Here is a 25,836-nt window from a genome sequence, read left to right as displayed (position 1 = left end):
GTAGCAGAAATGCCTGGTGATCCATAGATTCCTCATATCCACAGAAACCTTTGCTGACATGAGAATGAGCTTTAGCAAGTCGTTGCCTAGCAAACGGACTTCTGCTTGTTTGTTGCTATTCCAACTTTCAGGAGGTGTTTACCAAAACATTGACTAGCAAACGATGGTTGCAGCATTTCATCCAGCTCCCTGTATCCCTGCTACAGCATTATCCAACATTTTTAAACGTGGATAACATGCCATAAGATACTTATGAATTAGAAGAAATCAACCAGTGTTTTCAATCTTGGGAACCCAGGTTCCCCAATTTTTTGTTATTTCCACAGAATACACAAAATGTACATAGAAGTTACAATTGTCTGTGCCTCCATATATCTTCTCCATGTCTACACCAAAAGTATCTGGATGAATTTAATTTTGTTTGTATAACTTGTATGAAAACTCCAATTAATACTGCTTTGGCCTTACTTTTCCAAGTCATAGAGAAGTCTTCACAAACTTTAACCTACTTTTGCAAGATAAAATGAGAGAATAAACATACTGCAGCTAGCATTGTCTCTATGATTCACTTGTAGCCTTTGCTTCTTCACCTTCTTCCTCGGCCTTCACCTTCTGTTTCTTCCATGCTTTAGCCACTCCAAAACTTTGAGGTTTGGTTTAGTAGCCTCATCCTCTGGAAATATGTAATCAAAGATCTCTTCCCAGCCTTCTTCAGTCTGAAATAATAATACATTTGGAATAACTATGTTGAAAATTTTCAAGATCATTGCCGAAAGTAGTAATTTCACATTAGGAGTTGCACCCCGCAAAACTGCATGTGCCTTGGCTCCTACCTTTATTAAATCTATGCATATTTGGATAAAGCATGAGTGAATTTTTAAAATGTCATAGTTTTAATTTCTATATAATCAGTAATGTATGCACATTTAAACTATGACAATATAAAAGGGTAGAACATATAAAAGAAATGTATTTGAATCTTATTTCACCTTACAAGAAATTCTGATTTGATGACTTTCATATATCAAGAAAGCAAACTCACCCCACCATCTGCCTGAACTCTGTCTTTTCTTGACTCTTTGAGGCATCTTCTGCATCACATTCTCTAGAGATTCCTCGTCTCCATTTTGGGTCTCAAAATCTCTCCATGCCTCCAAGAGTAAAATACGTTCTTCTTTCTCACCAGCTCCACGCAAAGACTGATTTGCTCGTTCATACACTTGTCTTGCAAGAACATTTCCTTCCTCTGCAGCAGACATTTCGAACTGTGCATAGCTCATCCAGACCTATGACAGAACAGCATCAACATTCATGTATAAAATACTGTCATGGTTTATGGGCATGGCTCTAGACGCGATTTCAGATTTGTTGATTAGATATACTGCACTCCTTATACAATCACAACTCAGGACTACAGGCAATACAGTGCTACCACTGATGTACACACTTTACAATTCACTGTTACACACACTAGGATTCTTAGTCTCCACTAGTCATATCCTGGCAACAGATTTCCCACTTTAACTACAGTACACATGAAGTCTTCTCTATTATTCTGCCAAGTGTCACCTCTGGAGATGCAATTCTTCTGCTCCCAAGCTCATATCCTAGAGGCTGGCATCTCAAAACTCAACTAACTCCTGGGAACTGCCTGTGAGTCAGGGTCAGAGTTATTTTATGTTGGCAACTCTCTAATGTTAAAATATAATGCTAGAGTTGGCAATGTCATAGTAAACAATTTTAATAACAGACTGCGCTACATGCACTGTTATGTGTTACTATGATCATGTGTGTAAAAACAGAATCTCTCTATTGTTAGGTGTTACCATAATTATATGTGTGAATATATATATATAAAACGCCCTTGTGTATCAAATGTTAGTCTTAATAAAGCAGGGATACATTGAACACTGATTCTTACTTATCATTCGATCCACGTAGAAGTAACAAAAATACAAATTTTATGACTGGCAGTTTACCACCAATCAGTTTTTCTTGGCAACAAGCCCCTTGAGACTCATGAAAAGTAACTTTTATTTCAACTGAATACCTGCAGTTATAGTCCTTATGCAACATTCCTGCCGATGAAAGGACAATCAGGGACAACTATAGCGATCCCCCCTTAAATTAAGTAGGGTAGAGAGGGGAGGAGCTGCTAATCATTACATCAGCAATTTTTTATAGTAAACAGTATTTATGAAGAAATTATTTTATCATTACTGTATACATTCTCATACAGAAATTAAAAGTTTCTTGATGCAAGTTTGCAAAGTCTTGATTTATTGAAAACCTCTTACTGAAAACATGAATTTAGTGTAAGCAAGGCATCCCCCCCCCCTCAAGAGATTCATCGAATAGGGATTCACTATATTAATAATGAACATTAGTCAATAATGAGTTTTACTGTCCTAGTCTTACTTTAAAAGCGCAAATAATCCTTTTAAATATATTTTATTACAAGCAATTTCCATTTAACTCCTTTTAAGGATGATCAACAAGAACAGAAACATTAATAATTACAAGTTCACCATACCTTAACATGCAATGTTCTTTCCAGCAATCTTTCGTACAGAGCTCTGGCTTTATCAGTTTCACTCAACCCTACTTCAAAGTCAATATATGCTTTCCATAGTAACTCAGGCATGTCCAAGCGAGGCTGGTTAACTGCAAGTTCATAAATGGCTCTTGCTCGATCTGCGTCTCCCAGCAACATCTCCAATTCAGCAAACTGGTAAAATTGAAAAGGATATGTAATGTTTGATCATAGTTTATCTTCTAGATAGAATTTGGTAATTAAATGGTTACACTAATGCCATCAAATTACCCTCCTGTGATCCAGAAAAGGAGAATTAAATCCAGAAAATACATGAAGAGTAGAGTCTGTTTACTCAGCAAGTGAAGGTTGACATGCCCTACCCACAATGACTCTACCCGATAGTTATATAATGAATTTAAATAAAATTATTTCAGCTACTTTCAGTTTAATAAATACACGACTTTTTGCTATATGCAGTTCATTTTTTACTTCACTTTACTGAAATTTACGAGTGACTGAATACAAGAATTTCTTGCTATATGTAGTTCTTTATTACTTTATTTCACTGATACTTAGGAGTGACTGTAGCTTACCTTCATCCATGTGACACAGTTTTCTGGCCCAAATTCTAGAAACTTCTGATACAGGATGCGACACCGATCAAATTCTCGAAGTTGAATTTCTAGCTCTATGTAACCTCTAAACAGCTTGTCTTTCGGGCACATCCCAAGAGCCATACCCTGTAGCAAAACACATACAAAACTTCAATCAATAAGCAACTACAATTCCTTCAGTTCTACCAGTAGAATGTCTCTTTCATGAGAAGCATTCTGACTGGGGAAGAAGGGAGGGGACTTTTTCCTTCTTTTTTGCCTCTTGCAGCTGCAAAAGTGATGTAATATGAACTGAGAGTTAAACTCCATGAAGAAATACAGTCCATATGACTAAGACAAAATAGTCCTCCTTGCATTATGCAACAGTAGTTTACTGCATGAGAGTACAAGGAATTTCCATGCCTTTGGTGCTGTTTCCTTCCACCTAAAATGAACTTAATTTCTGATTACTGTCAAAAGTTGATACAAGTTCGCCTGATTTTATATGAACACATAGAACTGAACCCTTTCTACCATGAAGCATGCCTCACAGCACGTAAACGAGCTTTGTGACACATTCTGATTCTGAAGTGAAAATTTCAACATGCAGTTGAAGCATTCCTCACCCAACTTTTACACTGCTTAACGGCATGTGCTGAAGGGCATATGTTTAGCATACTAATATAATAAACATGGAAATGCAGTAATTACTGAATGACTTCCCAACATGCTGATGACTCACTGACAGTCAACACTTGTACTGATATCAGTTCGCAATAGATGCAGTTATACCAACACAGGTTGCACAGTGATCGGGTTTAGTTCTTTCTACTGACCCAGAAGTACAGGTGCCTCTTACCATTTCACCTGATGACAGAGCAGATCCAGTTTCCTAAATGGTGCATTCTTTATAATACCAGAACGGACAAAGCTCAAAATCTCAGTAATCCTAAGTGTTATGCACCATTATCATGCTCAACTACCANTTACCATTTCACCTGATGACAGAGCAGATCCAGTTTCCTAAATGTTATGCACCATTATCATGCTCAACTACCGCTACATTGTCACAATTTATTCCATCAAGTCATTTCTAAATCACAGGCAAATTCAATATGAAAATGTGAAGAGTGCAGACTATACTGGTTGGAGCAATGAAAATATAACATGTATATAGAACTGACCAGGCTCTTCCTTGCTGCAGTCAGGTTCTTGTTCCTGATCTCAAAGTGAGCATAGAGCAGCCAGATCTTCGAGAAGGTAAAGTGCTTGTGTGGAAGTAATTCAAGGCAATATTTGTACACCTGCCGAGTTCTCTCCACATCCTCTGCCTCCAACTCTTCAAAGAGAGCATAATTGATCCAAAGGTAGATGTAGCGGCGCCAGAATGATTTCTCCTAAAAATGTAATCATGTTTCAATTTTTTATCCTGAAGAAATACACTACAAGGAAGAATACTTTTTCACAATAAAACCAGTATTATCATGATATTGCAATGTTCACGCACTGGAGCAGAGCTACAGGACTTTCGCCATTTAAAGACACAGGTTTAATGAAAATTCAAATTTAAGAAATATTACACTACGTTGATAGCTGTGACAATTCAGTTATCTATAAGATATTAGAAACACATTAATAATATAAATGGGACACATCGGGGACTGATTTATGCTGGTGATGTTAATTCGATGGTTGAAAATATAATTTCCACAAAGAAAATCATGCAAATCTTGTCTAACCTTAGGAAAGTGGTTGGTCTATAAGCAAACACAGAGACAGATAAGTGTATGTTCACCTATCATCACCAGAATGCAGCATCAAGCCTCAGTACATATATAATCAATAAAAAAATGATATGTTCAAGTGTTTGAGGACAACAGAATCAAATCAAAATTACATGCATCAAGAAATCTGTATCAATTTTATGAAAAAACTTGTCACACCAAATCTGTAATGTCCAAAATACCAATTTTACATCACCAGTTAAAAACTTCCACAGCCTGAAAAATAACACAAGTTCACTTACTTTGGTGGGAGGAACATTAGCAATAGCTCTTTCATACGTCTCACGGATTACTTCCAGATCACCCTCACTTTCCACCAGACGAAGATAGTCAAACCAAGCATCATAATTATTTGGGTTTGCTTTGACCTCCTGCAAAGAATATATTAAATCACATCAAAAGTGGAAAACTGCAGGTATCAGCCAACATTTCTTCTGATTACAAATTAGGCTTCCTGAAATGGTTACATTCGATATACTCCTACACTACAACATCAATATAATTATATAATGACAATGTATAAAATTCATAAAAGTTTCTTCATAATTAGCACTCAAAATACAGGTATCCCTCCATTTATGAAGGTAATTCAATCCATGAAAACTGTTCATAATGTGAAAATTCTTAATTTAAAGATAATATTCCCATTACTTTACACGTAAAAGTCACCAACTTGTTCACAAGTCCAAATTAAAGGTCCCCAATATTTTCAACATGCATTAATATGAGGACAGTAATACTTGTTTATGATATGTACTGTGGCAAATAAAACTATTATTTTATTCGTGTTTATTTTTTCATAGCCGATGCACAGCTTGTAGGCAAACTTATTCCTGTCCTTACTACTTAACTGGGAGCCACAACGTGCACAAATAACAGATATTTGTGGGTAAAATGTAAGCATCAAGAGCATGGCTGATTACATACAATCACAAGACATGAGGTCAGACTGGGCATGCATGTGGTTGGGAATATCTGCTTCTCCCCCACACTATATGAACTTACCCACCTTCGCTAAACAACTTGTCACAAACGAAAGTTGTTCAGTATAGAGAAAATTCATACTTGGAGTTTTAGCAAAATGAGACACCTGTATCTGAAAATGGTTAATATACCTAATCTTCAAGACCAACTTCTTGTTACATATTTTGCTACATAGGAATAAGGTTTAAAAGGTAATGCAGGCATTGCAATACTTTTTCTTTTTCACATGCTCCCAAAGACTCAATGAAAAGTTGCAAAATGGCATACATCAGCTCTGCCACGTTCAACTGCCAAATAAATTTTATTAACTTGTATATGTTTTAGAGAAACACATCACCTCAATCTTCAGCTTCGACAAGCAGGCCGAGCAAGAAAGTGGCAGAATCGAATGGCCAGCTTGCACCAGCTTCTTGCTTGCCTTACTCTTCAGTCCCAAACATAGAGGCGATATGTTCCTCTGAAATGTCAGGCTCACTCTGAACTACAAAGCATTACAACCCAGTAGACCATATTCTTCACAGTTATCACCATAAGTACGTCAAATCCAACAGTGATATTGGGATCTTTTATTAAAATTTGTGAAGAGATTTAAATTTTGTTAACACATTAAAGACCAGTCGCATGATATCACGCTTTTCGCTTCTAAATGTGGCAGGCCGGTCGCATGATATCATGATTTTAGGACACATTAGGTTGCAACACACTATACCTTGCTCTTCTGCCATGCAGCTGCATGGGTAGTAAGCAATAAAGCTCCGGAATGTTTCCTTAGTATTCAGTAACATGACCTCGCTGTTTTCTTAACTCACTCTAAATACAAATGCTTTGCCTGTCTTCAAGTTGTATGTATCAGCCAGTAGTTAGCGATGGAGTATGGATCAAGGACAAATTCTTCTCCGATGAGCTAGCTTACGTGCCTTGTGAGACACATAGTGATAGTAACTTAGACAGTGGCAGTGACAGGGGACAACAAAGATTTGTGGCCACAGACAGTAAAAATGACAGTAGCTCTGACAAAAATGCAGGTAGGACCATTGCGGGGACAGCAAAAAATCTAAAAAAAAAAAAATCACAAAAATCTAAACCCTGATTCAAAATTGAAATACAAAGCATTTCTGATGAATGTGGCAAAGGCCTGGGCTACAGACCAGATGGTGGTGGCAGAACCAGAATCAGATACAGACTTACTGCAACCGGGCCAATCAACTCCCACCCCACGCAGGCCTCATGTGGACCCCCCAGGGCGACTCTGGGGTGATATGCGGAAACATACCCTCGTGAACATTGTGAAGAGTGAACATTCCAATGGGAAGCATCCTTCTAGGCAATGCCGTGTTTGCACAGTTCACAAAAAAGGAATATGTCTACATTGCAAGTTCTGTGTAATGCCACTTCATAAAGGGGAAGCACTTCTAGGAGCATTGGTAAGTGTTCTCCAAAAATTTTAGTTGATAAAATTAATTAGGAGATTTTATATTAATTTTTAAAGCGAACAGTGTACAAGTTAGGATAGTAGGTTTAATAATGCTGGTCCCCAGGGTGATTTAAATATGTAGGTCATTTCAGAAATAATGCATACAATTTTTTGTTTACGTCCATGTTTATTTTTTTTAATATCTCTTTACAGCCCTTCAATACAGTCCCCCTGCTTCTCAATGACCGAGTCCCAACGCGTGGGAAGCTTTACTATTCCATCCAGGTGAACCGTATTTCACGGTTCTGTTGCATAGGATCTTTGACGCCCACCTGGCGAGTGTTCCTTTCTTTCCGGATATGGTCTTTGATGATGTATATGTCACGTGCTTTTCCCCCTCGTTTCACTTCCTTACCTCAGTGAGTGTTCGGGTTTGCCCACTCTCTTTTCCTGGGTGACCATCGGATGGGACAGTTCGTCCCTGCACTGCAAAATTCTGTTCGGTTTTTTTGAACTTTTTGAATGTTCTAAATTTCTGTTTCGGCCGTATGGTATGGCACCATGAGGAACTGAGCCCTCACAGCTATAGCAGGAAGGTATTTAGCTTGAGCGAGGTAATATGATTTGGGTTTACGTATTTGGTATTACCTATAGGTGATGATTACTGCATAGTTGCGTTGCATGTGCGACATGTAATTCTGTTTCACAACTGTAGCTTTCCTTTGGGCACGGGCTGCGCTAATCATTCGTTTGTATTATGTTACTTTTCTAATGCCATATCTTTTTATTATGTTATAATATACATATTTTATTACAAACTTTTGTGAGCTGTGCTTACTGAAGATGTCATTCGGTCACAGTCTGACTAGTAATGAACTGCCTGATTCCGGCCTGGATTTGCGTTCTCACATTAACCGGCCAATCCTAAGGCATCCTTTCTTGAGATCCCTGTGCCATCTTAGGGAGGCCTGTAACCCCACATCCACAAGCAAGCTGTTCCTGTGGCCTCCCCTCCTCGTCTCCTCCAGTGACCTTCGAGGAAGAGAAGGGCAGCTCACAGGACACCATCTTTGTTTATCTGTCGAAGACTCAAGTACTGCAGCACAAAGCTCCTCCAGAGAGGGAAAACGATGACCTCGCATATATTGTTTCAACTTTGGGAATAAGTCGAAGTCTGGTGGACTCATGTCCAGACTGTAGGGAGCATGAGGCAACACCTCCCAACCGTATTGGCGCAGCTTTTCTGTTATGACATTCCCGATGTGCGGGCAAGCGTTGTCATGGAGAATGATCAGCCCAGCCTCGAGCAACTGAGGATAGATTTTGTGCATTTTTCTGTGCAGATTTTGCATAAAGTCACGATAATAAACTGCTGTGACACTTTTCCCACACGGAACTCTGTCATGATGATTCCTTGGTGATCATAAACAAAGATCATCACTTGTTTGACCTTTGATTGAGATCGTCGAAATTTTTATGGTCATGGGGAAGATGGACCTCTCCACACGTTGGACTGTGATTTCAGCTGTGGATTTCTGTCAGGTTTTTTCCATGTAAAGTTTTGATCTTAATGTACAACCTTTGATCTTCAACAGTCACAATACCCGAGAACCGTGCAGGCTCCATTTCTAACTCACGTTATTTAAGAACAGAGTACATATAAATGAAACAAAATAATGCACTTCTTTCTCAAGCCCTGAACTGTAAGTGACGTGAGGCTCACTGTTGTTGCGTCATCTAATCCACAGTGTTGTCAACCTGTGCATTATTTATGAAATGACTCACGTATTTAAATCGCCGGTCCGCATTGTGTTAGAGAAACTGAACAGCAGCGAACAATTTACATGAAGCCCAAAATGCATTTTTGATTGCATCTCATGAAAAAATCACACAAAACTTGCTAAATATGTAACTAATTAACACCATATAACTCAGTCCTTCTTCAGAAACCACCAGATTTTACGGAATCCAAAGGTTCATTATCATGTTCACAAGAGCCCTCCACTGGTCCATATCCTGAATCAGATCAACCCAGTCCATGCCACCCCATCCTGTCTCTCTAAGGTCCACCTAATATTATCCTCCCTCCTATGTGTAGGTCTTCCTAGTGGTCTCTTTCCTTCTGGCTTTCCCAACAAAATCCNAACACAAGCCACACAATGTCCAAGACAGTTAGTATGAAAATATGTTATGAAGTGTACTGGCAATAAGCACACGAAACGCACCAGACTTGTTACACGATGCGAATATTTCCTAGGATGTCTGAAATGGTTATAATGTAGATATGAAAGTAACAAAGAATATTTCAACATTCCCAGCGACTTTTATCCTATGGGCATTTAAATTCCTGTAAGGGCAGCGGTACGGAATTAATTTAAATACCCGCGATTATAAAGCCATAAAAACTGTAATCATCTACTAAATTTGCTCCTATTTCTGCAATTTCTGTGATAAACGAACGAAATAAACGCTGTTTTTTTCTCGAAAGAATATAGAATCAGATATTGTAATTTACAGGTTGTATAAAACATGTTAAGATTTTTACACTGGCTCCAAATAAGAAATTCCACATTTTTGTTAATTTTTCTAGAAGAATTCATAGGTTCTCGGAACGGTTGAATGCATGACCACTTGTGCAACTCGGCAACACTGCTCAAGCTGTGTCTGAAGAAGTTATCATAGTCTAAGTGACGTCCTCGCATTGGAACGCGGAGACTGGCCGAGTTATATAAACTCAGATTGTTACATCGCTCTCAGCTATACAATATGTTTACTGTTCTTACACAGTTCAAAGCTAGCTTTGTTTAAAATTGCGTGCCCATATCAACAGAGAGATAATAGACCTTCTTTCCTGGAAGTTTTCATTCGGANGGAGATATCTCGATTATAGAAGGCCAAACCACATCACTGGCCGACTTCCTCTACTTCGCAATTGAGGTGTCGTGTGTGCTTTTCGTGTGGGAAATGAAAGATGGTCCGGACAAATTGCGTGAAGTGCGAAATCACACTCTGTATTTCCGGATTTTTTTGAGAATTCCACACGAAGGCAACATTCCAGCAGATGACGCAGGTGGGAAGACAGACACTCCATGCAGATGGTGGCCAAAAATTATATAAGTAGGACATTATTTTCTACCTTAAAAATGTATTTCAAATAACGTCCGCACGCGCGGACTGTGCGACCCCATATGGCGTCATTCGTACCGCTGCCTTTATTTTTGCGACGACATACGTTGTCTTTAGTCGTTTAAAGGTTAACTGAACTGAGAAGCTGAACATGTTCATATGCTTGCACAACCTCTTGTGATCAAAATTATTAGCCAGTGTTTTTAAATCGTGACTTACACTGGCTGTACATACTAAGCATGTCTGCCTCACAGTTCCAAAAAATCTCTGTTCTGACATATAGAACTCAGGTTTCTGAATGCAGACTTTCATTTAAAAAACAAGGGAGAGGTGCAGGGTGCTGTTCAACAGTCCCTCACAGACTGCCACCTACGAACAGCTTGAAAACAATCCAGTGGTTACAATGTGTCCAAAAAAAAATTGTTGAAAAGAAGATGCAGATGATTATGAATTGCTTCTTATAATGAAAGTTCCAGAAAATTTCCTTAGTTTTATACAAGGGTGTTACCATATACATAATGTTGTAAAATTTATGGTGCTGACATTTTTCTTATCCAGTGAAGCTACTGTTATAAGCTATACTCATTACATCACAGTTCCGCTGTATAATGATACAGAAAATTTCAGATGTCAGAAAAAATAGCACTGTCGTCTAAAAAACATATAATTTCCATTACTGCAATGCATCCCAATACATATGATGTGGCTAGGATACTGTGGATTAAGCAGTTCAACATCTCCCTCAAATGTAATCCCCTATATTTCCCTCCAGCTGTGGGATGGCATCACATGCATGGGACTGTCCTAATGACTACAGTAAATGATGCATTGAAGTTAAAAATACCATTCACAAGATGGCTGTTAAATTTCTCACCTCTTCATACTGAAGTTTCCTTTTGCTAACTATAACATCTTCTATCCCTGTTCGATCACCATATTTCTTTTCATGGATTGTGTAGGCTTTGTACAATTCCTGTGTCCGATCCTTTGGAATATGCTGTAATGCATACTTGTAGATTACCCTTGCACGATCATGCTCTCTCTGACCTTCTTCAAACTTTGCAAATGCGAGAAACAGCTTCTCATCCATTAACTCATCTCCAAAGAACTCGNNGAGAACTAATGCTTTACAGTAGAAGGGCTACTGGAACCCCACTATCACACTAGCATTAAAGGAAAATCACCCTATTTGTCTACCAGTCAATTTCTAAGGTCATCTCACAGATTCACTTCTTAATTTTTGTAAGATTTGAGGTTCTCACAGCAGTGGTTATGAAAAGTTCTGTATTCTGGGATATGATGCTATGTAGTCTGCTGAAAGTCAACTGACTTGGAAAAACCCGCCGCCTCCATCTTCATGGGTTTGTTCACATTGGGTTCCCTCTCTGACAAAAGGATGTTTATCACTTTGCTTAATAGGGGGTGCAGTCCAACTGGGTCCACTCAGCACGGGGCCACTGAGTGGCCTATTCTAGCCTGCCCCAGGTGATTATGACGATGGAGAATTCGGTGGAATGAAGATTGGCAGGGGAAGCCGAAGTACTGGGAGAAACCCCGACCCAGCGCCACTTTGTCCACCACGAATCCCACTTGACCAGACCCGGGATCAAACACAGGCCGCCACGGTGGGAAGCCAGAGACTAACCGCTTGAGCTATGGCATGGCCATGAGTTTATCATAGTCAAAGTTATGGCAGCTGACCCAGTCTGTCTTGATGCCAAGCACACATTTGGGGCCCAAGACCAGATTTTCTTTACTACCAGACAGTTTCAGGTTTATTGATGTGGTGCACCCTCTGTGATGAGAGGATGGGTCTGTCTTTTACATCTGCTGCTGGCAATCACCACTGCAGACATTCTCAGGTCAGACTGCCTTGGCACCCATAACCATATTTTACTGTCTCAGATTTGAGACCCCTCTCCCCCCCCCCACCTGGAGGGTCAGATCCCCATATTTATATTCTCCAGGAAGAGGGTGACCTAGTTATACACCCAGGCACTGTGTTCCCTTTTCAGTGCCTCCTATGACTTGAAGGGCTACAATGGAGATATTCAAACCCACATCGAAATGGCACAAACCATACAGAGAACACTGTCTCTCTATAGCATCCATTGCCTGGCAATGATCTAGGCACTGTTATGTGTTTACCCAGCTGATACCTGGCAATGGATGTATTTTCTCAGTCTGCTATTCCAGCTCTTCATTCACCATGTCACAATATCGTGGTTTTTGGTGAAAAATATTCCATCCATACCTCTCTTTGACCTTCTTCAAACTTTGCAAATGCGAGAAACAGCTTCTCATCCATTAACTCATCTCCAAAGAACTCGACTGCTCGTTCAAACACACCCCGTGCACCTGAGATGAATCCATGCTGTTCTTCAAACCTGTAACATATAAAGCATTTTTTAAATTTATTCACTTTCTTTTAATGTACTTATTTATGTATTTCTAATAATACTGTCAGTAGATCAGACAGTATAGATCGAATGATGATGAGGTATTAACCTGGCATTACCCTGGAGGGACTTAGGCAAAAGTTTGAAACTGGAACATCATAAATACAAAAACTGAACCCCAATGATCAGTGACTCTTTAAAAAGATATGAGAAATAATCATGTATTCTAGTCAGAACACTTCACAATACAAAAACTCTGACACTGTAATTAAATGCATCATTAGTACATTATGATGTGGTTGGAATCAAATCACTAAAGATGTCATTATGATGTAATTTGACTTGTAGCACTGAGGCTGTCAATATGATATAGTCTGACTTGCCTCAATATCTCCAGGTTCATTCTGACCTTACATGAAATTACTCTACTGTACCAGAATTTTCTTACTTATATGTATGTCTCTGTTACAGACAGCCAATATGCAGTAGTTTCATTGTATCTGCATACACATGTGGTAATTTTAGTACTACTTCCATCGGCGTAAAAAGGTGAACTCTAAAAGTCAGAAATTGGTAAAACATTCAATCTGCAATTATAAGGCCACCAATTCCATTCCATTTATAGAGTAATAATAAGAACAACAAAGAGCACATTAAGTATAAACAATTGAATCGTACCTTGCAAATTTGATCCAATTTCGAATATCTGGATGAACAGACACAAACTTCTCATAAATTCTTCTTGCTCTGTCAGTCTCTTTGTAGCGTAGTTCAAATTTGATGTATGTTAGCCAGGCCTGTTCATCAGGTTCCCACTCCATCCATCGATCAAACACCTGACGTGCACCTGCAAACATATTCACCGTGTACATGAATAACTACAAAAATCACTTCATAGATTATGTGGATCTTAATAGAATAGCTCTTAACTAACCTGCCACATTCCCAAGCATTTCTTCCATGTACGTATATTTGTACCAGAACTGATTGGCTCGTGGAAGAACAGTTACAGCTCGATCCCATAGATTACGAGCGTGGTTAACTTGTCGGTTCCTCATCTCCATTTCAGCGTATCTCAGCCATAATATGATGTTGCGATGATCAACATCCAAAGCTCTCTCATAAATGGACCGTGCCCTATAAAAAAAAAACATTTATACCAATGATCATGGGATGTCTTCATTTGGACACCATCTCTGAAAACATACTTAAAACATCTACTGGAAATTTCAGTATTTCATACAAAGTAGTTAACTTCTCTAATAGCTCCAGTAATGTAAACACAACTGAAATTGTTCAGTAAACCAAGTGTTCACATTTCCATCAGAAGTGAATGGATTAGTTGTGGTTATAAATAATGGTATGTCAGCACCAGTTACAAATCTTAGACTATGAGCAAAATAAACTAATCTAAAGATCATTAACGGTGGTTGATTCACTACACCATAATTATGTTAAATATTGTTCAATGTCAGGTGTATTTAATGGACATGAACAGGACTCCAGAAACAAATGTATTAGCCACTCAATACAATCCACCTAACCAGTGTCAAATTTGCATCACACAGTTATTTTTAGGAGACACAATTCCATAAATGCAACTTAAATTTACTGGCCACTTAACAAAACCACTCACACACAGCCCCTCTCTGCACTTCATATACATCATCACACAGGAGAAAGTAAAAACTTCACTTACATGGTAAGGTCAGGGACCACTTTCTGCAAACTCACACATCTGTTTACATAACTAACTCCATCAAGACGAGTCCTTCTTGAGAACCCACCAGCTGTGCAACTACTCAAGAATTTCCCAACATCTTGTGGAACCAAAAGGTTCATTACCATGCTCAAAAGAACCCTCTCCACTGGCTCTCCTGAGCCAGATCAATCCAGTCCATACCACCCCAGCCTGCCTAGGATCCAATTTAAAATCATCCACCTACCTACATCTTGGTCTTCCTAGTGATCTCTTTCGTTCTAGCTTTCCCACCAACAACAACAGCTATACTGTTGGAAATGGTGTTTTCTACTTAGTCCGTGCAAAGTGGTTATAAAGAATACAATTGGGGAAATCAAGTTAGTTGGGGGTTGGAAATTCAGTTCAGCTCTGCAAGGGAGGCTGAGAAGAGATATTGCTATAGTTCAGCTAACAGTCAACAAAGAGTTCTGCATGGGCAGAATCTCCAATGGTAGAAGCTGTTGCCAGGGAATGGTTGGTGATGAAACAGCAGGCTGGAAAAGGCTTAGCAGGTGCTGTGGTGATTTGTAAAGTGTGGAGATTAGTGATAGCACTGTAATTACTTGCAGTTCTGAGTGGTGTGTATAAACACTCAATAAATCCATTCACCAATCCATACCCCATCTACAGTCACCCCTAAATTGTGACAATATGTTTCTTTCATGAACTGTACCCTTATATGTAGGATCTGAGGTTCTCACAACAGTGGTTACAGAGTAATATGTTGCCTCCACCCAGAGTAAAAGAATAAGCCAAGCAAGAAACTAGTGTGAAACAGATGGCAAGCAAAGCTCTTGCTGTGTGCTTGCAGGGCTGGTCTCTACATCTTCTCTGAGGCATTTCATTTCACCATCTAAACTCATCTGAACATCACATGTTAACATAGCCAAAGTAATTTCCTCACAAGGACTTGAAACTTTCCTTTGTTTAGTCACTTCAGTGCTTAATTCTAAAGGTTTCCATGGATGTCCATCTTGTGATGCTGAAGGTAGTAAAGATATTTTTTGTCTAGAACATCACATGTTAACATAGCCACAGCAACTTCCTCACAAGGACTTGAAACTTTCCTCTGTTTAGTCACTTTAGTGCTTAATTCTAAAGGTTTCCATGGATGTTCATCATGTGATGCTGAAGGTGGTAAAGATATTTTTTGTCTAGAACATCACATGTTAACATAGCCACAGTAATTTCCTCACAAAGACTTGATGCTTTACTTTCTTTAGTCACTTCAGTGTTTAATTCTAAAGGTTTCCATGGATGTCCATCATGTGATGCCAAAGGTGGTAAAGATATTTTTTGTCTAAGCATCCAGAATTAGCTCTCAAAAATCTGTCTTTCATTCTCTTGCCTTCTCCCATCTTTTGAACACTTCACTACAAAACAGATATACAGCTTACATTTTTTTAAGGATATTGTAACATGTTGCTGTATGCTGAAGACGTCGTTCGGATTGTTAATTGGTTTATTTAATAACCCACAAGTCGTAACTACAATTAATTATGACACTGTTATGGGTTTACGCACTTTACAAACCCTACACAATAATTTCTTCATGCGGGAGCTATACAAGTGTCACTGAATTACACACTCCCAATACCTTCACAGTAATCACAAACTACGTGGTGCGTTCAAGTTCTAAGGTCTCCGATTTTTTCTCACACAATAATCATACAAAAAAATTGAAACTTCTGTCACTTTTCAACGTAATCTCCCTGCGGCCGTACACATTTTTCACAACGTCGATGCCATGATTCCATGGCCACTGCTGCGAATGCTTCTGTAGGACCGTTTTGACCACTGGAAAATCGATGATGCAATAGCGGCACGACTGGTGAATGTGCGACCACGGAAAGTGTCTTTCATCGCTGGAAAAGACAAAATCGCTAGGAGCCAGGTTAGGTGAGTAGGGAACATGAGAAACCACTTCAAGGTTGTTTTCACAAAGAAACTGCTGTGTCGCATATGCCCGATGCGTTGGTGCATCGCCCTGGTGAAAGAGCACACGTGCAGCCTTTTCTGGCCATTTTTCTCACATTGCTGGAAGGAGCTTGTTCTTCAAAACATCTTGGTAGGATACACCTATCACCGTAGTGCCCTTTGGAACGCAATGTGTTAGGACTACGCCATTGCTGTCCCAAAACATGACCACCATCATTTTTTCAGCACTGGTGCTTACCCGAAATTTTTTGGTGGTGGTGAGTCTGTGTGCTTCCATTGAGCTGACTGGCGCTTCGTTTCAGGACTGAAAAACGGCATCGATGTCTCATCCATTGTCACAATCGATGAAAAGAAAGTCCCATTCATGCCTTCATCACGTGTCAACATCGCCTGGCAAATTGCCATGAGCGCAGCCTTGTGGTCATCTGCCAGCATTTGTGACACCCACCTGGAGGACACTTTCCACATTCGCAGGTCTTCATGCAGGATTGTGTGCACAGATCCCATGGAAATGCCAACTTTGGAGGCGATGTTTTCCACGCTCAATCGGCGATCCTCCAAAACAACTTTCTCAACTCGCTCGACCATGTTGTCAGACCAGCTGGTGCGAGGCCAAGATTGTTTTGGTTCGTTGTCACACGACGTTCAGCCTTCTTTGAACTGTCGCACCCACGAACGCACATTTTTCACATTCATGACACCATCACCACATGTCTCACTCAACTGGCGATGAATTTTCAATGGGTGTCGCAACACGCAAGTGGAGAAAACGAATGATTACTCGCTGTTCTTGTAACGAAAACGTCGCCATTTTAGGTATCAAAAACACTCCTCACTCTCACTGCCACCACTAGAGGTCTGTGCCATACAGTGCTGCCATCTCTGTCACGCATTCACAAAGGGTGCACATGTATTTTAAACTAAACTGCACGTGTCTATCTGCTCCCAGTCCTGAGAAAAAAATCGGAGACCTTAGAACTTGAATGCCCCTCGTATCACTGATTATCACACAAAAACTCTTCTAATCATGCGTCCAGTTCTTCTTCTTCCATGGCTGCTATACTTCAATTGAACTTATGACGTCTTCTTCACGTTCACAATTCACTCGCTACAACTGAACTCGGCGGCTGCTAGACTTCAACTGCACTCCTTAGGCATTCCAGTTTCTCTTATAAACCCTCAGCCAGACAGCAGAAACCACACCTCGCTTCCGTTGGGTAATCGCCGTGTTGCCTAGCAACAGTCGCTGCACAGACTCCCCTGTTGCATGACATCACAGCCTAGCAGAGAGGGGTGTTTACCAAGCATTGCATAGTAACAGGATGAGTGGGGTATGTGACGTCACTTGACCTTCCTGTTGCGCAATCCAAGCATTCACAGAGTTGCTGCCTAGCAACACTCTGATACAATCCACAACTCTCACGTTGCACGAGTGCCCTGAGGCCTCTGTGGCTCAACAGTTCCTGCATAGAGCAAATACATCACAATATTTTTGTCATATTCTTGAGCCCTAAGAAAACTAAGTAACCTATATTGTTATGTGCTGGACCTGTGGAGTGTGATTTTCAGTTTGAAACAAAACCTCAGACATTTACTGTCTATTATGATTAATGTCAGAGATTAACTGTACAAGCATTAAAAACAAACTTGTTGGTAATAATACAATAATTTTAAGGCATAATAATTACATTAAGTATGTGATAACTATTAATCTTTTGGAAAAAGTTTAGCAATATTTACTGATAGCAAAGCATGGACAAATGGCAAATTGAAAAGATCATTCAGCTTTTATTCACATGTAAGTTCATAAAGATAATTTATACACGCTTTGCATTTTATGAACCTGATACCTGGGACATAAGCCTCATATTGAATGGATCACCAGTACAGTGGGACCTTAGGCAGGCAGGCAGGCTGGCAGGACAAAATTAGGCTAACTGAAGTGAGTGCCAGCATTCCAGAGCCACATAGTAGCAGATGACAATTCTAAGAGTCAGGTGGTAGACAAAATGGCTTCATTAATGCAAAAACAGCATAAACAGAACAGATGACTGATGCCATAAGGTATAACTTGAGATTCAGGAAGAATATCGATTACATTTGGTCGTCAACTTACGACTTATGAGATTTACCGTATGTCCAAAACGTATCCGACTTTTTTCTTTTTTCCGCTGTAAGTAATGGCCAAAGTGGTGGGGAAACTAGCGTAGTGGTAGAAGGGACTTTCATGCACATGCGTGATTTTTTGCTGACTCACAACACTGCCAGATAGCGAAGTGGTGTAACGCGTGTTCGTCGCATTCTCGTTTCACTCAAGATGACAGAATGCTTGGAGTAGCGATACTGCATTAAGTTTTGTCAGAAACTTGGGGATACCCAAGTGGAAATAATTCGCAAAATTCAGCAGGCTTTTCGTGATGATGCAATGGGGGTCACTCAAATTAAAGAGTGGTTCAACCGCTTTAAACATGGCCGTGTGTCGGCGGACAGTAAGCAGTGTTCTGGGAAACCGTCAAGGAGCTGAAATGCTGACGTCATTGAAAAAGTGTAGACACTGATCATGGAGGATTGTCGTTTGGTCATCCGTGAAGTTACTGATGAGGTTGGAATCAGCAGAGGTTCCGCAAACACAATTTTAACTGAGGATTTGGGCATGTGAAGAGTGGCGGCAAAATTTGTGTCCAAGCTGCTTCCGCCGGAGCAGCAACAACTTCGCCTTGAGGTCGCGCAGGACATGCTGTAGTGCACCAACAGGGATCCTGAGTTCCTGAAGACTGTGATCACTGGTGGCGAGTCATGGATGTACGGATATGACCCAGAAACCAAGGTCCCGGCATCACAATGGAAGCATCCAACACCCCCGAGGCCCAAAAGAGCACGACAGGTTGGGATTAATGTGAAGGTGATACTGTCTGTTTTTTCGATTACCGGGGTGTTGTGCATCATGAGTATGCACCACTAGGCCCGACTGTCAATAAGGAGTACTATCGGGACGTCTTCCACAATCTTCGTGAAGCAGTTCGGCGCAAGACACCGGAGCTGTGGGATGCATGAAACTTGCAGCTGCATCATGACAATGTCCCAGCTCATTCATCGCACTTGATCCAGACTTTCCTGGCCAAGCATGGCATTCCGCAGGTTCGCAAGGTTCCCTACTCTCCTGACATGGCTCCTTGTGATTTCTGGCTGTTCCCGAGATTGAAGACACCACTAAAAGGCTGCCATTTTGAAAGCTGCGAGGACATCGTACAGAACGCGACGGCACAGCCGCACGCATTCCAAAAGAAGCTTTCCAGAATTGCTTCCAGCGACGGAAGGACCGCTGGGTTAAGTGTGTGGAGTCACAAGGGGCCTACTTTGAAGACAATTAGGTATTGTAACCACCCAGATACAGAACTTTTTTTTCTCGGCCCAAGGTCGGATACTTTTTGGACAGAGTAGTACAACTGACCATACTTATGACCACAAAAAAATGAAAAATAAAAGATGATTAAAATGTAAAAGTTTTTAAAAATAAATTATAAAGATGATAAAAATTAGAAAGGTTAAAAAATGCTGTTAATAAATATATGGCCAATATATGACTAGATTGACTTACAACCTGTCAGTCAGAACGGAAGTCAGTCGTAAGTCGATGACCAAGTGTATAGGACATAAGGGTTTCGCATGTCACTAGATAGATCCACTTATTCCTTATACTTAATTCCTTCATTTCAATAGGAACATGCAAGTCTGCTCAAACACTGAAAGGACCAGGATCTTCTAGGCTTACAACAACTTGCCTGTACAAAGGTAGTGCCCGCAGTTCTGCTTAAAGCACAACCAAAATAACTGATGCATCAGAGATACAGATAATGACTACTTATCAGGTTGCAGGAGGGATCTCAATTCCTGGTGTGATGTGGTTGCTTGTTTTTAATCAGTCCTAAAAGATGTTTAATTAAATTATTCTTCTGAAGGAAAGTGATGAAATTATCATGAAAAAATTCACACTTCATTCAAGAAGGTTAGCAGCTTCTTGTTGCCTACAAATCAATGGAAAAAATAAATTACTGGGTGATTAACTTAAAACCGTCTTACCTTTGGACTTCCTTTTGACTTTCCTCCCATTGTGCATATTTAATCCAGTTGCTAATAACTGTACGATTTTTCCTGAGGCTGTCCTCAAAGGCTTTTCTTTTCCTATGCTGGTAATCAGCCAGTTCATCTGGATCAGAGATTTTTTGTTTTGGAGGCTGAAATCAAAAGTAATGAGACAATATAAGATACTGTGACATGTTGCGCTATGGATGACGCCCCTCCCTCCCCGCAAGCCGTGACGTGCCGAGCGGAGCCGAAGTGAGCTGAGTCCCAGCATGCTGGTCACTATGCAAAGCGAGTAAACAGCAGCTGCTAAGCAAAGCGGGTAAACAGTGGTTGCTAGAGACGATGATAATAACAGCAGTACCCATTACGTAACAGGCAAACACGGTGTCAGACAACAGTGGTGCCTATTACGTAACTGTTTTCCCTTTGTCCGGCTGAGGGTTTATAAGAGACCTACACTGCCTATGAAGACAGTTAAGAGTATCAGTCGCCGAAGTGAGTTCTCAAGGCAGCAGTTACGAGTTACGAGTTAGCCAGCAGTGAGTCAGTTAACCAGTGAATAGCTGTCTATCTTTCGTCGGAGTATTTGTGATACTGCCAATGGCAGTAATTGTCAGATTGTAAATTGTGTGATTGTAAGAGCGAGTGGAATAAATTCGCTACATCCAATAAGACATGAAGTTACTTGTCGCGTACATAACCCAACATGCGACAATACTAACAATTAAAATCTAAAAGCATTATTGAAGAAAAAAACACTACTTTCGATCAATACTTACAGGTGGCAAGATTTCAAGATCTCGTTCTTTGGCTTCTCTCAGAAGTTGTTCAGCAGTGATCTGGACTTCTGCTGGAGCTTTGTTTTTTACCTGAAAAAAAGCATAATTATATAATATAAAAGGTGTTTGTAATGGTACATTATACCCAATGGATTTTTATTCTTTTACACAGTACTCAAAAACTAACATGCTGAATGACTAGTGTAGAACATGGTAGGGAAACAGGAAAATTCCAAAAAACGCTACTCTAAAAAAAGCTTCAGATGGCACACTGCTGATTTTGGACCCATGACTGTTCAACAAGAGGTCTGCAACTAGCACCAGACCAAGCGTGTAATCCACGAGCTTAGGCCATGATATATGTACCTGCATATTAAATCTTCCACATTTAACCCCCATTTCCTTAAGTACATATGAAGGCGTTAGTGCTTAATTAGTTACACACAGGGACAACTTTATATTTTTTTTTACCTTCTTTAAGTACTGAACTACATATGTGATTCTTTAGATGAGAACCAGATTTTATGTCCTTCTTGTGCATAATAAAACAACAAAAGCTCTGGAATGTAAAGAATATGTATATGCCAAATCACTGCTGTACCATCTGGAAATTGAATGAAAAATTTATATAAAATTTGGTGGTACTATCAAGCAAAGCTTACACTCAGCCTTCACTTCAATGAGGTCCAGCTCATTCTTAAGGCTCTCACTGCCTGCTCCACTAACTCCTAATTCCCATAAGAAACTCAAACTATATACAATGAATCACTAATGCAAAAGTGGTATAAAATCTGATCCTGTCCTAATGAACAGCATACAGCTCAAATTCACATCCTATTTAATGTATTTCCTCTACAAAATTTCATCCAAACCTGCTTAAATGTTACAGTGTCAATACTGCAAAACAAAGAATGAGATAGCTTGAGTGCAGATGAAATTTTGTACTTAAGAACGAGGAAGTAACAAAATCACACAGTAAACTGCTCTACAATTATAATCATTTAATACTGTGAAGGTGCTAAATCACAGGCAATGCACTTTGGTGGTACATGGTGAAAATGTGAAACCTCCAGGGAAGAAGCCATGTGGAATACATGGGCAGAGATGAGAGAACAATATAAACACTAATCTCCAAAGAAACCAGAACTGTACATGGAAGGCTGAATTGAAGACTTAAAGTAACGAACCTTCAAATTACTTAAAAGAATGGAATTTCTTTACCAGCTGAGTAATTATCAAATTCACAAGAAGTCCCTCCACCATGAAGTTAGTTCATGTATTTTATTATGTATATGAGATAGTCCTACTGTGTTGAACCAACTTCTGTTAATGTACATCCTCAATTTAAGCAGGTGCTTTTGAATGTGTGTGTGAATTTTTAGTGTAAAAGTAAAAAAGTAAAATAAAGCTATTCCTGTATCACGCCGTGAAAGCCCATAGGGTTCTGAAACATTGAGGGTCCCACATTATCTAGACAATCGGCTCAAAGATGGCGGTAAGGTTGTCAGCCTTACACGCCGGCCGCGCTTTACTCCCCAGGAAAATTATCTAATTAATTCCTGGTACTCATTTCTGTTAGAGTCTGAGTCGACCCCAGGGCCACAGTGCGGCTGGAAGGATTAGATCAATTGAAAAACTCCAATGACCTCATCGGGACTTGAACCCGCAACCTTCCGGCTTGCAGCATAGTGACTTTATTCCATGCACACTATTTTAAACATACAGGCACTTTAATAGAAGCGTTCTGGCATGATATAAGGCATGCAGAATACTTTGAAAAGATTATGAATTGGTGAAAATTCGAACACTACTTGTCACCCGCCCTGTTTCGTTTCAGATGCTATTTTATATACGCAAAAATAAAGTTCTGGAAAAGTCCTTTCATGTCAGGTGTAAAGACATATTCAAAACTCCGTTGTATTGCGGTGAAATCCGTGTACATGTAACGCACAGTCGCAACTGGCACTATGAATCATATTAACAAACTTTTATTCAAAAAATCACAAGAAACAGATTGAGGTTATGAGATCTAACAGTTACACACACAGCTCTACATATGTTTATTCACTTATATTAATTTTAAACAGATCATGCCTTTTACTCGTAATAAGCAGCAACGGCAAACAGATTGGTAATGGGGAAAACGATCTCTGCAATTTTATTACCATGTTTTTCCTGAAGGACTGATATTTTCTTACCTTTGCCACTTTGGGCATTTTCTGAGGTTTCGTCTCCATTCTGGAAGTGAAATAAAAAATTAAACGACCACAATTATTTAAATCCAAAAAAAACAAGTAACTTTTCATAAGAAACACGTCTTCCAGAATTAAACTCTTGACGCTCCTCACGTAGCAACCAACCCAACAGCTCTTGACGCTCTTCACCAGGCGGATACAACCGATGCAACTGACATAGGGGAAAGGAAAACACGGCAACTAGGTAACTACTGCCTCTATGAATGACAGACGAAATTTCATGCAGGTCTCGACCAATCAGAGAGCCTAAACAAACCAATTTGAATACCTACAATTATATGCGGTAATCGTCGTTCATTATATGCAAAGTGGTAAGTATGAATTTTGATTTGATGTGGTTGTGATACGAAAGTAGACATTTTCAAACGAAATTACAGCTCCATGTTAAACATATCACTTGTGTATATGAATATTATGCTTACTACCACAAATGGAATTAGAAACACACAGAATTCTTTCAGGCCTAAAATTATTGAGATTATCATGAACTGTCATCTAAATGATATTTTTTATGATATGTTCTGCAACTTTCGGTCCATCCCAGAGATTATCTGTTGAATGTGAAGGAGTTCTAAGAGTACCGTGATGGTGTTATAATTTTTGTATTGCTTCTTGCAGTATAAACATGAAAACTAAATCGTGTACCGCTGCTGGGTGCCTATCATCCAGCAAGCAAGGCATGAGATTCTTCAGTTTTCCAAGGGATCCAGCACGGTATCTCTGTTTTAATTCAGGTGTAATTACTTTATTATGTGTTGCTTAATCCAATGAATAAATTAAGTTTAGTGTATGTCTGTGTTCAGTTTATTCAACATAACCCAAAATTTTAGAATGTGTACCAAGTTTGTAATATTTAGTGAAGAATTATTTCTAGGTTTTGAGACTATTTGTTCTACTTTTACAGGGCTGCGGTATGGGCAGGAAAAGTTGGAATATCCTGCACTATTCATTCTGCTAGAAGGCTACACAATAGTTATTTGTGCAGCAAACATTTCCTGGACTGTGATTTCAGTACAGCTGAAAGGGTACACCTGAACAGAGTAGCAGTTCCATGTGGCTTAGATTCTGCTTCACAGTCACTCCCACAATCTCCTTTCCCTTCCTTGAATCCCTTGCCTCACGAAGACTGTACTCATGTTGTATTTCCCACCACCTACAACAAGTCACTGGTGCCATCCTCTGTAACACATATTCCTATCCATGCACATGGTCCTCCCACTTCCTTTAAAATGTTTGCAGTGCAACCATTACGAACAGCAGCCACCAACTTTTGCAGTGAAAGAAACTCGTTTCTCCTAAGCCCTGTAAATATAAATGCTTCTGATGAGGAACTCAGGCATATCAATCATTGCAGCAAGCCACAACACTGTATTGGCTACAGGTAAGGACCACTGCACTCTATACTATGAATTATGTTCTGTTATGAGAGAAGTGGCTAGCGAGAATAATGAGAGCTAATTTTTGAAGTAATTGTCCCAAGAACCCAGTTGTGATCAAACAAATGTCATTGTCATCATTCATTACTAATGAAACTGTACATCAATATACAATTTTATTATAAATCTTATTTTACTGTCTTATGTGCAACTTTTTAAGTTTTAAATTTTAAACCTAAAGTTAATAAATCGTTTCACATAAGACTGTAAAATAAGATTTATAAGAAAATGGAAGAGTGCAACAGGATGCTGCAATACAAACTTATCAATACACAAGTTATGTAGGATATGTCAAATGTTTTTAGGGTAATTAAAAATGTTTGAAAAGCAGATCACACTATCAGTAATATGATTTATAAGAGAATAAGGTGGTGACGACTGCTATGAGGAATAATTTAATGAAATATACAAAATCTTTATAATGGCAGTCCCTTTCAAGTAAAGTTTGTTATTTTCAAATCTGAAGAAGTCCNTGAGTTTCCATGTTACTCAACAAGTACAGAAGGACATGGTTGCTGCAGTACATGCTGGTGACATGGAAGTGTTCTCGGTAGCCTATGTCAGTGGTTCCATTGCCAGACAGGTGCTTCGTGGTGTCAGCTGTGATGCACGCAACACATGTGTGACATCTGAAGTGCTGCTGTCAGCCAATGTCTTCATATATTTCGGAGACGTTGGTGTGGAGACTGTTGGTATGTTGTAACTAATGGAATCTATGATGGCAGGCAATTCAATTCATGATGCAGCATATCACAGCTGCCATTA

The 25,836-nt window shown here is 39.6% G+C and overlaps 1 pseudogene; it reads right to left on the bottom strand.

Annotated features, from left to right (window-relative positions):
* Positions 1-277: 277 nt before the first annotated feature.
* On the bottom strand, positions 278-23,798 carry LOC111873262 (annotated as a pseudogene).
* Between the last annotated feature and the right edge of the window lie 2,038 nt (positions 23,799-25,836).

The sequence above is a fragment of the Cryptotermes secundus genome, unplaced genomic scaffold (genome assembly GCF_002891405.2).
Source record: "Cryptotermes secundus unplaced genomic scaffold, Csec_1.0 scaffold110, whole genome shotgun sequence".
NCBI classification, from domain to species: domain Eukaryota; kingdom Metazoa; phylum Arthropoda; class Insecta; order Blattodea; family Kalotermitidae; genus Cryptotermes; species Cryptotermes secundus.
This window is presented reverse-complemented; position numbering and strand designations above follow the sequence as displayed.